The 16,054-nt window shown below is 43.7% G+C and overlaps 2 long non-coding RNA genes across 2 annotated transcripts in view; both read right to left on the bottom strand.

Moving 5' to 3' along the window:
- LOC139029314 (uncharacterized) overlaps positions 1-5,163 on the bottom strand; it is an 8,511-nt gene extending 3,348 nt beyond the window's left edge. Inside the window, exon 1 of the long non-coding RNA XR_011481628.1 lies at positions 5,100-5,163. This is a non-coding gene — a long non-coding RNA (uncharacterized lncRNA). The remainder of the gene's footprint in view (positions 1-5,099) is intronic.
- A 9,550-nt stretch (positions 5,164-14,713) lies between these two features.
- LOC111979738 (uncharacterized) lies at positions 14,714-16,054 on the bottom strand. Its single transcript, XR_002879359.2, has 4 exons — positions 15,970-16,054; positions 15,761-15,874; positions 15,057-15,146; positions 14,714-14,938 (listed from the first exon to the last, which is right to left on the bottom strand). It is a non-coding gene; the product is annotated as an uncharacterized lncRNA (long non-coding RNA).

Below are 16,054 nucleotides of genomic sequence, written 5' to 3' on the forward strand. Positions count from 1 at the left end.
GACGCTTGCGAACATACATTCCCCACCTCCTACTTCTGTGAGGGCTCGTTCATGGGCTCACTTGCTTCTCCATCACTCCACACTCACATATGTCGTTACTTACTAAAGTTAGCGCGGTCGTTCGCCACGTACCGCACTCCTTAACAAACCTGCAGGCGGTAGACCCTGAGTCTGTGGAAAGACCACAGATTCCTTCAGTGCATCGCGGACCATTGTCCTGCGTCTCTAGCCGATCCAAGCCAGGGACGCCACCTTCCCGACCATCGTTCACCATCTGAGGGCCTTACACCGAGATAGTCTGCTGGCTAAGAGCTAAACCAAGGCGCCACCGAACCTGCTTCCACGCATCACACCCTCCTTCGCCGAACCCTACCCCTCCAACGACCCTGGACACGCGACCTGCAGCAGAACGCTGCCCGATAGCATTGCGGAAGGGTGGCCTCACAACAGCTTTGAAACCGTAAACCAGATCATCGTCTACCAACCAAGCTCTCCTGTCATAATCTGGCCCATGGTACAGCCGTTACCGCCTATTGCCCTGTCGTCCAGCACGTACACGTTGTCCTACCCGCGTGCGGCCCGCCCCACACGTCCCCGTCACCGATCATGACAGAGTCCCCGGCGCCGCGCGCGAGCTGTTGCCGACAGGTGCCACGAACGTTTCTAGCTATACCGCCCCAATGCAACATATTACCTCATCACACCCCCACGCCCTGTCAGCGTGCTTCGAAGACGCAAGGAAGATACTTTTTCACCCCCTGCGCCTTCCCTGACAGCTTTCCCCGACTACAGCACAGCAGCATTGAAACGCTCCGGCGGTTTATCGCAACGCCGGGGAATGTTGGCTATCTCACCCCATGGTCTCACTGCCTCACCTGGTTAGATTAGTTCTGTCGTTCACAACCAATACGAAATAAATAAGGCCTTGGCAGGCCACACCCCAACAAACACTGACAATAGATGCTCTGTGCGCTGCCACGGTGGGCCGATTCCCCGGTAAGGGTATTAATCGAAAGTCACACAGTATAAATTTTTTTCCCAGGTAGTTCGCCATCAGCCCTGGTCTATCTTCTCTGGCACCTCAGAGATAAACAAGCAGCTCGTTGCAATAATTGACACAAATTCCAACCCAACGGTGTTTGTCACTGCCTTTTTTGAGGTCAACACATGTCTGGCACTTATTAATTAGGACACTTGTAATAGAACACGTAGTGTGGACAATTATAGAAAGACGAGGCACACAAATACGACAGAACATAAACTAAGAGGCAGAGAAGTTTTCGCAGTGTGTGTGGGTGCAATGGCGCTCCCAAGACAAAGCAGATACTGTCTATTCTGCCGCGCACAATACTGTTCTGGCCTAATGGCTATATACGGGAGTGTACGAAACTATTAGGAGCATCCTGCTCTTTGCTCACTGCGCAAGATTCTGACCAGGTGAACTCCAGGTGGGGCAAAGCTATTGAATCCCTTATTGATGTCACTTGTTAAAGCCCTTCATTCGAGTAGATGAAAGGGAGGAGACGTTAAGGAAGGAGTTTTAAGCCATGAGGAACAATTAGAGAAACTTACAATTGGGCGTGTCTTGCGCCCCGCCATTCCAGTGCCTAACTTGAACAAGGCTATCTCGTTACTACACACAGGTTCCCGTGTGTACCTCAACGAATGGTTCCACCACCAAAGGGACTATCCAGGCCAACTTGACACAAACTGTGGGACAGCACTTGCGAGCAACACTGGGCCAGCATCCCTGATTGCCACACGCTTCTCGACACTGTAGAGGTCCCATGCCCCGACCGCAACTGAGGACTCGTTCGGAAGCAAAAGGGGGGGTGTAACTCACATCACTTACCGACGACAGGTGTCCTCCTTACACATGTCTCTGGTACACTCACAGCCCGGACTACCACGTATACTGCTTAAGCTGAGACAAAAGTAGTTCGCGGCTTACGTCGGCAGCGTTGCTCACCTCTCTGCATTTTTCGCCTTCGCCTAGACCCTCCCCCAACCCTACCTCAGTTCCTATCACAAACCAAGACCTTACGTGCCCGCAGCCTGTGAGACATTTCCGTTTCCTCCGAAGGTGGCACGCTGTCATGAAAACGTTAAAGATTCTCACATTTCCTGTTCAAGAGGCCCCCACTGTCTTGGCTAACAACGTAGTCCTTCAACAGGACTCACACCACACACCAATGCAGCAACTTTACACCATCTTTACCATCTGTCAAAACAAACAACCACTCAATCACTTCACTGCAACTCCCAACCCCAACATGCCTGTCTGGTAGTTGCTTATGGTGTACCATGCTACACGCTACTATATCGCTCCACGCGATAAGATGTCGTGTTTTACTGGCATGTCTAGCGAGAAAAGACCATGCCTTGTCTTTAGGAGGCTGGTGAGACGGGACGAGGAGGTGGCTGTGGTCGAACAGAGGCGCTCGGCATCGGGTGTGAAGACGGGCGTGCGATCTCGCCCGAAAACCGACGTGCGGCTCTCCGGCGCCAGGCGGCCCTCTGTCCGCAGGGTGCCGCAGCGAGGGCGAGGCCACCAGCACCGGCCCCAACCCCCTCCACGCCCCCTCCTCCTGGCACTGCCCAATAGCAGAGCCTCTAAGCTCTGCGGCGGAAGGTCAGGGTTCAGACAACAAGAAATTCCGCGAAGGCGACTTGTAAACGCGTTGCACGCTCATCGGCCAGCCCAATTGTGACAAACGCAAATACCAACTCGGCAGTGGATGAGCTGAATGCGCCTGGCTGGAGAAGCACCAGTAACAGTTTCAGAGGGAACCAGCATACCACGCGAACTCCCAACCACACCGCCAACACATAGCCAGGGTGCAGCCGCCCGACTTTCGTCCCGCCCAGCTCGCGACCAACAACGCGAACTGCCCGCAGTCGGTCGGTGTCCCCATGAGTGTTACGGCGCCACAGGCGGCGGGCCACGGTTGAGTACGGCGGCGGTGCCCCAGCGGATGCAACCATGACGCAGGGGATACAACATTCCGAGGATGCGGGTTAACATACGAGCCGCGTCAGGCAGACAGGGAATGAATGCGAGAAAGCGCGATGGGAAAGTCGATGGTTACTGCCCAGTAGCGAACGTCAGAGGGCTCGGGGGAAGTCGGGGACACAAAGGCTGCCGCCACTTCTCGCTTACTGAGAGAGGGGGGGGGGGAGCGTGAGAAGAGGAGCAGAGAAGGGGAGAGGAGTGAGAAGGAGCGGGGAAGGATGGGGAGAGTAGAGAAGGAGAATGAAAGGAGGGCTGAGAGAGGTCAGAGAACGAGAGAGCAGCCCATAACCAGCTATGAGAAGCAACAGGGGAAGAATACACTCCCTGAAAAGTCAACAAGAGAAACAGCAGACAATATTGGAAACCCCAAAAACAAAACGTCTAATGAGAAATGTGTGAGACCGGAGAGGGAGAGAGCTAGAGGGAAGAGAAATTCCACTACCTATTGCGTTGTGAGGATAATACCTTCGTGGGTATTGTGTACACAAAGGTGGTGTTTGGTTGTCAATATTAGTTGTGTGTGGTGGTGTGTGTGCGCGTGATGTGTGTGTGTGTGGGTACCTGTGCACGGAAGTGTAGTGTTTGTTCTATCGATTATATTGTGTGTGTGTGTTGTTGTGATGTGTACCTGTACCACGAAGGTTAGGAGCTTCTTGGTAGATAGCATGAGGCAAGGAGAAGCAGCTGGCCAGGGACCCAGATGAGAATCACCAACACACAACCGCCGCGAGGGTCGGGACATGCGGGGCGCCTTCAGAGGGTGGAGAATGACCTGCACACCAGTGTTTTTTTTCAGGCCGCAGTATACACACACCAGGCCGCACTCATCTCCAAGACCACCACACTCCGTTACACACACCTGCTGCTAATTTCTCTGTTACCCACTCCTTCTCCCTTACAAAGCCCACACTTTTGGTGTGGGAAAAAATCATACTCAAACTCAGCTTTGAGCTCTGTAGCTCATTGGATACATCAGTAGACTCATTACCAAAACAAACTCTATGTCAAAACAACTTATTGTGAAAACCAGTCAAATATGAATTATGAAGGATAGGACTACAGCAGACGCCAGAAATAACAACTTGTCCCGTAATAGCTTTGGAAGCTGTCCCTCACAACTATGACCATAAACCAATAAAGGTATGTTACAATCAAATTTTCATTGCTCCATTGAAATGGACCTATCCCTAACAATGTATTTCTATGTGGAAACACACAACAGATTAGTGGCTTTGTTTGCCTGTATCAAACTGTCAGCCTGGTGATTGGTGAACTCACTGCGTAACAATGCTGAACCAATTAGTGCAGTCTATTTGTGAACACCTCTTGAGCTAAGGCAGCATTGCCGCGTGGACAGCTCCCCTTTGCGGCTTTCGATGCTAAACGCTAGAACCCACTTTCCTAAACAGTTTTCCTTTACAGATTTTAATTTGACTAGACAAGCAAACTGCACACTTTAATTTAGACGAAGCACATCACACGACAATTCACGAATTGTATGCAATGGACTGTACCTACCTGGCGTCTGTCCAGCGCGTATTGCACGTGAGAGGTGAGTGGGATACGTGTAGGGAGCAGTACTGGACGAACCGGCTGATGTGACACCTACCCCTTCGCCGAACCCCCAGTGCCTGGTTCACAAAGCGAACCTGAGGAGAGACCACACAGGCATGTTGTCGAGGGCGTGTTTTACTGACATGATGGAGTGGATGAAAGGCTGGAGCGTTCATATCCATACGCGTAATGAGTGACTGTTAACACGACAGATCACCCTCACTCTCATTATCCAAAACCATTTGTGAATAATGGTAAAAGGGATCTTAAAACCTGATTCCTTCTTCCCCCTTCTCTCTGAGAGATAAACCACTTGATTCTACCATGAGTGAAAAAAATAACAAAAAAACATATAACTCGTCTTACTTTTTCAGTGTAATGTGCTTTCTCTGTCTCTGCAGCCCTTGTATAGACTGTGTTGTTTGTTGCAGCAAGACTTCCATGACAGCCATGCCCCCTAACATTGACTGTGTTCTCCACGAAGATGTGAAGAAGGTAATACGCCTTTCAAAACAATGAGAAAAAACCCAACCTCGTTCAATTCTAATTTCATAAACCTTTTCTCCTGCAAAATCATTTTTTTATTATGAATATTATTTTCAGCAAGATTGCCTATCCGACATGACAAGTGTTCACATCTTCAACGTGAGTGAGTAAACTTTAGCCTTACGTGCCGAAGAGACTTCAGACTGGATGCCTTGCTGTATTCTGATAACTAATGAAAGTACGTGCTCCAGCACTGACGGTCAGAGGCAGTCCTTATAAAGCCACTTCTTGTCTTTGGATTTATGAATGTAGCTGTTGGAATTCTAACACATGCAATTGTCTCCAAATATACTCTTTTCCCCGACATTTTTGAATCGCCCCCCTATCATATTATCGCTAATTCCACATAAAGAAATATTTTCTAAACGTCCCTTCTTATGCTGATTCTCCACATATATGTTAAAGAGAAAGTGAAATCAGTCTGCTGGACTTCAGACCTTCACCATGCGACATCTCACCCCTACGCTTATTCTCTCACATGAGTGTCACCGGTGTCTACGAAAGAACTAAAATATAGATCCCGACTTGCGTAGCACTCTCAACCACCCGCCTGCTCTGACCACCATATCGCACCATGAACTGCCAGGCACTCCACTCGAAGCGACTACTCCCACTTGATCTATGATCGACCGTCATCGCAGTACCACAAGACTCTAACTCGTCCTCAACACTCTCATCACACTATCGCAGGAGAACTGAGCTAGAGTCGCGCGCATTAGACGAACAACACATGCGCACACATTGCCAACTACCAACAATAAAAACAAACACAAATGACAATAAAGCGACTGTTATTTGTGGATTTTCTTTATCTAGCCATTCGCTTTCAAACCATTCTTGGGAAGAAACATTGCCTGTATGTTCTGCATATACTGTCTGCACGTGCGGAAAAATGATTGCAGCTCTGTGGTCTGACGTTCATCCTCAGGGGCAGAGTGCCACAGTCTCTCTGCTGGGCAGCCAGTGTCTGCCCTGTGCACCGTAGATCACTACCAAAGGCTTTTTATAGGTAACATAATGAACACTGCTCAATCCTCAGGATGGGTCATCTTACGCAGGTCTCCCGAGTTCCTGTCGCGCCGCGTGCCCTGTCAGTCCAATCGCACACCTAATCCGACATAGCTCCCTTAGGGATCAATTCCAAGTCACGTCCGTTCTTCCGACTCTCACCCCTATCTCACACTGACTAGCACAATGAGCCGCTGAGGTAGACTACGCGAGCCGTCAAGCCATCATAACAACGCAGTCACTCAAGCGTGCATATGAGGTTCTCTCAGCTTACCTGGCTCTCAAGATCTCAGAGCCGAGCTGATCCTTATTATACCTCTCGATACCACACAGGCGTGCGCCACAGCTCTCGTGCAATCACGCATAGCGAGGCATCGGGCACAACTAGAATATAGATAGGCGAATGCGCATTGATCATAACAACCAAGTCTCTCACACACGAACCGCTCGACTCACAACATCTTGGGATTTGTCGGCTACGTGTGAACCAGAGATCAATATAAGAGAGCGCTGCTACTCTGCTCCTATCAGCAAGCCACACAAGACTAGACGAGCGGCGCCACACGATCGCGCGGCGATCAAATAAGACGAACATCCGTATAGACAGCAGAACCGATACACGTGCGCTATCAATACTCTCCATGACACATAAACCCTTTACAGCTACTACTACAGTAGAGGCCAGATATCGACCCTCCGCCATCTACTCTCTACGCGCAAGTATAAGCACATATGATATCACACTTCATCACGATACCTCTGTCAGCACATCAAGCAGCTTGTCTCTGACATCTTGACACATCTACAACGCCATCAAACTTCCCAAGCGCATCCCGCATGACACCACCACGTAACTGCTGATCTATTCAATTGCAGCGTCGCGATCGAACAGTTCCTCGAGCGAGACCTATCATACAATAATCGCTTACACACGCACTACGCGAAAACACGAGGCACCTAGTCACTCACTCTATTCTGACGCACGGAACCGAGGGTTAGGTATGCTGGAACACGCTTGCAATCGCCACCTCGACACCTACAGAAAGATATCAGCAAATGATTGTCCGCTCAGCGGCACCTGAGCGATCGAGATTACTACACCAATACACTCTTGTACCAAAACTGTGCTAAACTTATTTAATGAGACATGCCCACAAAACACATCGAAACTTCGATTATTTCTCTCACGTAGCCCTTCGCCTTACACATATGGATACCATATCCTTCGCTCTATATACAATCACATGATAACAGTGCGTCTATTATAACACACCCCCACAACTCTCACGCCTCCATTCTTGACATGAACGTTCTCCCATTACGCCTCCATCTTCTACGAGCTTTGAGGGCGTACAGAGCAAGACACTTCGCTCTGACTCCGGCTGTCTCGTGTGACAACTCCACCAGTCCTATTATAATTTAATGAAAACAAAAACAATTCAACAGCAAAAACCAACACACAGACAGGAAACTGAAAACAAACTATCTGGGGAAGGAACCAAAGGGAGTGGACCATATACTCATCACGGCAGCACTAGCGGTAGTAAACACCATCACACGTCGACAGGTATGTATGAAGGAGTCAGCCGAGCAGAGCCTCTGCGTGGCTCGCACCTGCGCACGACCGGCTAGCACCAATGTAAATACCCGCGCGAACCGAACACGTGGCCTCTGCGCTTGCGATCACACATAGACTAGGACGCAAGAACGGCCCAGCTCTGACAACATACTTCACATTGGTTAAAACACATTTTGATTGAATAATCTTTTATTTTACCACAATATGTATTTGTTCGATCTTCACTCTATTTCACGTTAAACCATGCGAACTTGTCACACCACAAACTATTAAGTCTACTCGCTGGCCTCTGACTGACATACTGAAATCACATTCATGTACAGGCGCACGTTAACTGTTTTCCACCACAAATCAGATTCCCGCACCACACAGACACTGACGACTACGGTTCGATTCCATCACGCTCGACATACGACCGACAGCTCAAGCTAGGAAGAAATACGTATCGGTTACAGACCCACGAGACCAACACAATCACGCTCTTGCCGATCGCCGCCCAACCTCCTCAGGGAGACAGCTCATTACAAACCCTGACACCACCGTTTACACTAGAAACTGAAACCTATTTCGGATTTAAAGTATAATTCATGCTCTACACTAGCGATCTGTGATTGCCAGCTATTGCTCATCGCTTGCAGAGGCGCGTCACATCAAGATAGCACTATCACACCATCTTTTCACATCCCGGCGATACTTTCGTAGCCATTCCTAATGCAGCGAACCGTATCTTCAGACATTTAACTAAACAAGCATACGCTCTCTTGCACTCATCACTGCTCACGCGCAGCCTTGCCTAATATGGCCAAGCACATATTAAACTTACCCTGCTATTATGACTTATCTTATATATTCTTGTTCATTAATTTTAAAAGCAGTCACTAGGGGTAGGCACAAAACTCTATCACACACAAAACAAAAAAATAACAGCGATAAATCTGACACATGATGTACTAAGTAGTCTACACAATCCACGGCTGCGAGTCGTCCACAGCAAACCTCTGGCTAGTCCACGGCAGCTGACATATTACACCAAACTATATACTTGTATACTGCGACACCAACACGGAAGCGCGACAACCGCAATTAGCTGCTCCCTAAGCATCAGGGCCAGCCAACGCAAACGCTCAGCACAGACAAGCGACAGTCCTATGCGCGTACCTCTTGCCAGACACATCCTGTTGTACCCCATGTCCTATCTAGACCATCTCCACATTCCTGCACACGAAGCCAAACACCACTATCACATTGTCACTTAGAGGGCGAACGAAGATGTCCCTTCTCATCCTACTATAAAATCAACAATCACTAAAACAACTCATAACACCTATCTTGACAGAAAGACTCATGTGAAGCCAAATTAGAGGAACTTCTTGATGCAATTAATGTCACATTCGTTGTAATGATCGACCAAGGCGCAGCATGCTTAGAGTTCCACATAATTTTAATAAACTGAACAAACACGAAACGCTATACAACTAGTGCTGACAGGCAATTAGACAAGATCCACAACACAAAGGGAAATGCTGCCTAAAATGATCCCAATCAGAGACGACGATAAACAGCTGCCTCTGATTGGAACCATATCAGGCCACCATAGACATACAAAACACCTAATAACCCACCAAGTCACCATCACGCCCAACCAACACAGAAAAAAACAGCTTACTATGTAGGGCGTGACAATTAATGCTTAAAGCATGGGTGTCAAACTCTGGCCCGCGGGCCAAATTTGGCCCGTGGGTAATTATATTTGGCCCGCGAGACAATACCAAATTACTACTAGAGCTGGCCGCCGGTATTATACAGCCGCATTCACCGCTAATACTACGAATCCATATGCTCTGCTGTTGTTTTCGCGCGCCAATCAGGACAGGACCCAGAAACGCCCTCTCCTCTGTGACAGTAGTCATAGCAACATAGACGCTACAACTGTCAGCGCGCTATCCTTCCCAAAAAGGCGAAAAGAAAGGCAGAAAACAGGAGCTTTCTGGACAAGTGGGAGGCCAGAATATCTGTTTACATATGTAAAGACAAACCTGTTTGTCTTTGTTGTGGAGTCAACGTGGCTGTAAGTAAGGAGACAACATTAGACGACACTATGAAACGAAACACCATGACAAATACAAGGACATGGACATGACTCAAAGGAGCCAGAAAGTAGAGGAGATGAAATAAGTTGGTTCACAACAGATATGTTCAAAAAAGCCACATCACAAGTGAGCTGCTGTAAAGGCTAGTTATATAGTGGCAGCAGAGATCGCAAAATCAGCCCGGCCCTTTAATGAGGGAGAGTCGTGAAAAGTGCATGATGAAAGTTTGTGACCTCGTATGCCCAGAGAAAAAGCAAGCATTTTCAAACGTGAGCCTGAGCAGGAACACAGTAGCTGATCGCACATGTGATCTTGCACCCAATCTGTATGACCAGCTGATGGAAAAGGAAAAGATTTCGTTGCGCTTCTCCTCCGCTGTGATGAGAGCTGCGACGCATCTGGAAAAGTTTATTTGGTATTTAATCAGAAGCTGCAAATAGAAAAGAGGCATACGATTTTATTTATTTATTTAATAAAATGAATGCCATTGATGTGTTTTTTCATTTGAAATTCGATTTTGCATGTCTCCACTATTAAATTATATATTGTATGGTAATAAGCGATGCTTGTTCCATATTCAATGTTAAGCAAAACTTGTTGGGTCCATATTAAAAGGTTAATTTGTTCAATGTTGGCCGCGACTTTGTTCAGGTTTTACATTTGGCCACTGGTTATTTGAGTAAAACAGCTTACTATGTTCAGGGCGTGACAATTAAAGCCTTAAAGGCTGTGTGAACTCCAGGGCTGGATGGCATACCAAAGTTTTTTTTATATACTCAGAGGACCATTATTAGCATGTTTTAACCACTCCTATATAAATGGTAGATTATCAGACACGCAACAAGGTCTGATTTCATTATTACTGAAAAAGGATCCAAGTGGTATATATAATGATCCATTAAAAAAAATTGGAGGCCTCTTACACTTCAGTGTTGTGATGCAAAGATTCTAGCTAAATGCTTGGCGCATAGAATTAAAACGCTATTGTCAGATATTATTCATCCTAATCAGACAGTTTTTTTTTTACATGGACGATACATTGGAGATAATATAAGACAAATACTGGAAACAATAGAATACTATGAAATATCGGGGACACCAGGCCTGGTTTTCATAGCTGATTTTGAAAAGGCACGACTGGAGTTTATATAGAAATGCCTAGAATATTTAAAGTTTGGAGAATCTCTTATAAAATGGCTTAAAGTTATGTATAGTAACCCTAGGTGTAAAATCGTAAATAATGGCTACATCTCAAAGTTTTAAACAAGGTTTTCCACTATCGGCATATGTATTTTTTATTGCCATCGAAATGTTAGCTGTTAAAATTAGATCCAACAATAATATTAAGGGATYAGAAATCCGTGGCTTAAAAACTAAGGTATCATTGTACGCTGATGATTCATGTTTTCTTTAAATCACAATTAGAATCCCTCCAGTCTCATAGAGCATCTAGATACTTTTGCTAACCTCTCTGGATTAAAACCAAATAATGATAGTGTACTATATTACGTATTGGATCACACATTTAAACTTTTACATTACCGTGTAGTTTACCAATAAAATGGTCTGACGGGGATGTGCTTGGTATACAAATCCCGAAAGAAAGAAATGATCTCTCCAATACATTTTAATAGAAAGTTAAAAGAAAGAATTCCAATAAACAAAATYATGAACCAATCAAAGGACTCATATATATACAACATTGGAAAAACGAAACAAAATCCCAAAGCCGACTAAATTGCTATCTGACCCTAAACAGAGAATATGAATTGGCTGGTTATCTCTACTCTGTCAGAGATACGAAGCAGAGACAGATCCTTACCAAGTACAGGCTGAGTGACCACCGATTGGTAATAGAAACCGGCAGACATAAAAAGACACGGCTACCCAAAGAGGAGCGTGTATGTGGTCACTGCACGACAGGGGAGGTAGAAACAGAGATGCACTTTCTCCTTTACTGTGATAAATATTCCTCACCAAGAGATTCATTATTCACAGAAATTACTACATTTATTCCAAATTTTAACTTATTAAACCCAGAGGAAAAACTAAAAATACTCATGGGCGAAGGATCTAATGCCCCTTGCAGCCAAATATGTATTCCTGCCATAGCCTGAGGGACACCATAATAACATCTGCATAGTAACAGTAACTTACTATATACTATTATTGTTGTTTATCATCCCAAATATGTATGTATGGGCTGGTAATTATGATAGCCAGTTAATGATGTGGTGGTGGTGGTAGTATGAATGATAAGTTGTAGTACCAATGTAATGGTGAAATGACCGTTATTTAGTTATAAGTATAGTTATAGTTCATTTTTTATATATTTTTATATATTATTACATTACATTCGATTATTGACTGTTACCATTTTATGGTTACTTTTTTATATTTAATTTTGTTATATTATTTACTGCCATTCTATATATTATTTGTCATTGTTTATAAATTATTACATTATATTGTATACATGTTGCTTTGGCAATTGACATTTTTTCATGCCAATAAAGCAGCTTGAACTTTGAAAGTTAGCAAAAATAAAAAATCTTGCTACCATGGAAAGGAAAATACCTGTGTGGAAATCACCCTGATTTAACTCTTAGTCATATCACAGTTACCTACTTTGTTCGGTTTTCCTACACCTACGACCTGCTTTATAAATTATCAACAAAAATATACAATTTTATTCTAATGGCAAGCCAGACAAAATTAAAAGGGACCTATTTATATAACAATATGAACTCAGAGGCAGAAAATATTATAAATATATAGCATTAGACCTCTCACTAAAAGCATCACTCATACAAATTATACCTTAAATCTGAAATTTCTGTAGGTAGTCTCACCCTTGTTAAGAATGGCCTTTTTTCCCCCTTTATCCATATACAACTGCTCACTTCTCGTTGTTTGAAAAATCTCAAATATAAAACAACCATATAAAGTTTGTGCAATCCAGTTTAATGAAAAGACAAACAAATAGTGGTAAAATAAAAAGATTATTCAATCAAAATGTTTTAAAAAAAGTATAATTGTCAAGTGTGCGTCTCTCCGCCTCTTAGTCACCAGGCTGCTCGTTATGGCCACACCTGGACTCCATCACCCCCATTACCTTCCCTATAATATGTCACTCCCTTTGGTTCCTTCCCCACAGTTGTTTCAGTTCCTGTCTGTGTGTTTGGGTTTGTGTTTCTTTTTCGTTCATAATTATAAATAGGACTGGTGGAGTTGTCACACAGACACATGGAAATGTCTGCTCTACCCAAAATTACAACAAAAATGGAAGAGGCAAGTAGAGGGAGAGGGGGGGGGATTAAAGAACAAATGGTTAAAGAAAATGGTCATAAATAAAAAATATACAAATTTCATTTAAGGATAAAAAAAAWTGACAGCTGTGCCATATAAATTGCAAAATAGTTGTGAAGAGATTTGATGTACCTATTCCATGGCACATGGTTTATGAATTGACACGCAAAACAACGCCGGATTCAAAACTTCACGTTTTTCTATTTAAATTATTATACAAAATTCTTGCAACTAATAGAATGTTATATATATGGGGTATTCCAGCTCAGCAGATTTTGCTGTGAGTAGGCAGTCATTTATTTTGGTACTGTCCATATGTAGCGTCGTTTTTGGCCACAGGTCCAGGAATGGTTGAAGAATTGCAACGTTGACCTAGAACTAACGCTGCAGATAGCAATACTGGGTGATTTGAAAAGTCAGTCAATTGATCAATAATATAATAATTATTTTGGCAACATGTTTTCTTTAATTTACAATCTGTAGAAGCTGGTTCAGCATTTTTGTGAAGCATTACAGCACAGTTGAACAAAATATGGCAACTAGAAATCCAGAATGGATTAAGAGATAGATGGGAGGGGTTGAATGGAGCTGAAGAGTGGGACTAATAACAAATAGGTTCAGAAATGTTGTGAAATAGGACAGTTACAAATAGAAAATCAAACTGGATAGACATCAGAAATAGAGGAAGGACTAAAAACAAACAAAATATAACTATTGTAAAATATGTATAAATTGAAGGGTTAATGTTTATTCGTTTACTCCAATTGGGGGAGGGGTGGTGGGGAATAATAAAGGTATATATTTACCCCAAAATATGGGGGATTGGAAATTATGCAGACAATTACATTGATGGAAGCAATCTTTCTGCAATAAAGCTGATTCACCCCTTAAAATAATATTTGATTAAAGTCCGACAATCTAAGCCAATCCCGTCTGTTTTGCCCAATAGTTACACACGTTTCGGTTGTTGTTAAACAACCAACTAACCCGTCATCGAATCTAAAAATATCACCTATTAGAAAGACAAAACCCAATGCAAACTTTAATGCTGTTTGGTCTACAGACATATGATCACCAGTGACTGAGGAAAAACTGAATTGACAATGTGTGAACACAGCCTGGCCATAGGACAGAACCTAAATTATTATGTTTACCTATAAAAACCGGTAGTGATCTGCGGTCACAGGCAGACCTGGCTGCCAGAGATGAGACTGTGGGGCACCTCCCTGAGAGAAGTAGAAACAGAGCTGCAATCATTTTACACTGCAAGACATATGAAGGCAACAGTTTTCTTCCCAAAATTGTAAAAACAAGTGCTAAATTTAAGAAAAAATCAAATCAATAACATCCTTATTTCATTTGTTCATTGATGGCATCATTTTTCACCCCTCATACTGGTTAAATTAGAGTAACTTTACTTTAACAGTAATATTATTTCGTAAACGTACAACATTGAAATAAGCGGTGGGGTAATCCATGTGAATCTGAAGTAGCAGACTGTTCTCACTTTGTCTGTAAATATATGTGGAGAATCAGCAAAGAAGGGGACGTTTAGATAAATATTCTATGTGGATTACGATAATATAAGGGATTCAAAATTGGAAAGAGTATTTGAGACAAYTGCATTGTGTTAAAATTCCAACAGGCTACAWTATAAATCCAAAGACAGAAGTGCTTTATAAGGACTGCCTCTGACCGTCAGTGCTGGACACGTACTTTCATTAGTTATCAGAAACAGCCAAGGCATCCAGTCTGAAGGTCTTCTTTGGCACGTAAGGCTAAAGTTGTATACCCTCCATGTTGAAGATCTGAACACTTGTCATGTCGGATGTCATCTTGCTGAAAATAATATTCATATAAAAACTGATTTTGTCAGGAGAAAAAGTTTATGAAATTAGAATTGAACAAAATGTGTATTTTTGAAGTTGTTTTTTTTCTATGTTTTGAAGCGTATTACCTTCTTCAYATCTTTGTGGAGAACACAGTCAATGTAGGGGGCAGTGCTGTCATGGAAGTCTTTGCTGCAAACAACACAGTTTATAAAAGGCTGCAGAGACAGAGAAAGCACATTAAGTAAAAATGTATAGACGTGGTTAATTTTTTTTTTACATTTAACCTTTATTTAACTAGGCAAGTCAGTTGAACAAATTCTTATTTACAATGACTGCCAAACCCGGATGATGCTGGGCCAATTGTGCGCCGCCCCATGGGACTCCCAATCACGGCCGGATGTGATACAACCTGGGTTCAAACCAGGGACTGTAGTGACACCGCTGCGCCACATGGGAGCCCTAAATACTAAACACTGAATTTCATGCATTTGGACATGGGTGAGCTTGTACTGACCTCCTTCATATTCCAGAGTCGAGGTCAATTCAATATTTTAACTGAAAWMTACACCTCAGCTTCATTATCTACAAATCAGAAATGATCACAGAGGGCTACAACTCTAATCACACACATGGAGGATCTAAACTACTGCCGTGAAGCACTGCTCTAAACCAGAGCATGCAGTCCAATGTGCTCTTAGGAGTTGAATGTATCCTTATCCTTTACAAGAAAACTATTTCAAATAGTATGTGGATATTTAAGACACACAGCTATGGCATGTTACCAAGCGATAAGAGGATATAAGACACATGGAGGATCTGAACTACTCACCCTTCTGGATTTAAAGCCACATTCAGGGCGATGTTTATGTTCACTGTCACTACTGGCCTTAGAGCAAACTGTTGCTTTCAAGAACAAGTTGATTTTAAATTCCCGAGCGTTGATCTGTAGACAGAAAGATGGAAGGAGMCATTTATCATTTTTATGATAAACAGTGAATCACACATGAAAAAAACAAACATGAATAATTTAAATCTTACCTCAGATTTTCCAAGAACTTGTAAAAAATTGAGGTGCTCTATTCGATTGTTCTGAAACTCACTATTCTTATTTGCATATCTTATA

Source organism: Salvelinus sp. IW2-2015, linkage group LG19 (assembly GCF_002910315.2).
Source record: "Salvelinus sp. IW2-2015 linkage group LG19, ASM291031v2, whole genome shotgun sequence".
NCBI lineage: Eukaryota > Metazoa > Chordata > Actinopteri > Salmoniformes > Salmonidae > Salvelinus > Salvelinus sp. IW2-2015.